Raw genomic sequence first — 2117 nt, 5'->3', positions numbered from 1 at the left:
ATATTTTGCATAATAATGTATAATATGATATTAGGTGGGGTTTGACTTAATTCATTATATAAGATATTCATATCACAGATTTGTTTAATAGTTTTACAAATTCTTTAATTTCCTTTGAACAAACTGTTCTCAAGACATCCTTACATCCATACTCCACTAGCACAGAAACAGTCATAGACTATCTCTCATAAATCACGGGGTGGTAGAATTTTTTAAAGCTATTTGTAAAAAAATAAAGTTGAACAAATCAGATACACATGAAAACTATCACTATACATGACTAACATTTTAGAAAACCTGTTAAAAACTAAGCCTTTATTATTTTATAGATATTGCACATGATTATTAAACATAAATTAGCACACAAATATATTATTCACGAGTAGTATCCTTTAACATCTTTTCTCAGAATAAAAATTAAAGTATAAACACAAAAGAAAGTTAACTTATTTGCATATTTTAAATAACAGTGTATTAGACTTCCTCCTTAGTTGGGGTATCATGTGGGCAAAAGAGAATGGCTGAAATGAGAAATGATGTAATGTGCTCAGCATAGAATGTTGTACATCCCTGGTACTCTAAAGACACAGTCAGTGCTCTAGATAAAAGCACAGAGTTGCAGAGCAGTGTTGTAGATGGAGTTCCAGTGAACACCTTAACTGTATGAGGACACACATTAAACAATGTGGCACTTAGAAGCTGCATTAGAACATGGCAAGAGCACAGGTTCTGTATGAGTGCCTACTTTCCACTGTTTATTAAGTTCACTTGTATGTGTACCTCCACAGGAAAAGTTGGTCTCTCTCAATTAAAAGCAATACATATATAAAACAGTAAATTCTCAGTAAATGACAAGTATGAAGACATAATATGGTCTTGGATGGCCATTATAATTTCTTAATAAAAGGGTCTCCTTGGCATTTGCCTAAAAGTATGAACTATTCAAGGATTATGCTTTTGGTACTAAGAAAAGGGTGTGTTTGGGGTGGTGGGAAATTTAGTGACAAGGTTGTAGAGTAAGGTGCTCAGATCATTAGAAAGACAGTGTGTCATACTCACATGTTGAAGATTCTGTGATTTCATTGTAACTATAATATGGGGTATGCTGCTTAAACTCAGTGGGGCACAAAACAAAACAATAAGACATGACACTAGGAGAGGGACTTGGAAAAAGGAAGAAGTGCTGAGGGGGAGAGAAGAAGCAATATAGGATGCTCTCCTCAGGAGTCATAAACTATCTCACAACAATCAAGTGTCAGACAAGGAATGTGTTCACTTGTGTTATTTGTCATTGGGGTTCTGAGGTTCCTCCCAAATCATATAAGCTACTACCACTGCTGTTGGTTGCCTGTCAGAACTTGAGGTTAAGATACTATTAAGTTCAGCCCAAAGACTGATTTTGAACCACCTTCCTGAGGACTAGCTCCTGTGGTATCAGATTAAAACCAATACACATATTAAACAGTTGGTTCTCAGTAAGTGACAAGTATGAAGACATAATATGGTCTTGTATAACAATTATAATATTATCTCTCTCACGTGCTTGCTTTTGTTCAACACAGGGTTTCTCTGTGTAGCCCTGGCTGTGCTGGAACTTACTCTATAGACCAGGCTGGCCTCAAACTCAGAAATCCACCTGCCTCTGCCTACCAAGTACTGGGATTAAAGGGGTGTGCCACCACTGCCCAGCTTATAATACCTTCTTAATAAAAGGGTCTCCTTATCCTTTGCCTAAAACTATGAACTATTCAATGATTATTCTTCTAGTACTAAAAACAAAGTGTGCTTAGGGTGGTGGGAAATTTATGCAAGTTGCCAGGGGCAAAAAATTATCAACAGTCTAACCAAGAATAAATACTGCAAACTATAATGATGGCCAGCTCAACAGGATATCCTAAGTACTGTGGAATACTGCAATACTGGCAAGAATATCTTGGGAGTAACCAGTGGCTGTCTTATTGTACTTATGATCCATCAGATAAATGGAAACTTATGATTAAACCTATTCAATAAGGCTGGAGAGGTCATAGATCTTCAAAAGGAACCTACTATTCCTATTTTACTAAGTTGATATAGTACCCCCTACCTTCTAAATACTTTGTTATTGCTATAGGTAG

The sequence above is a fragment of the Mus caroli genome, chromosome 2, assembly GCF_900094665.2.
Source record: "Mus caroli chromosome 2, CAROLI_EIJ_v1.1, whole genome shotgun sequence".
NCBI lineage: Eukaryota > Metazoa > Chordata > Mammalia > Rodentia > Muridae > Mus > Mus caroli.
This window is presented reverse-complemented; position numbering follows the sequence as displayed.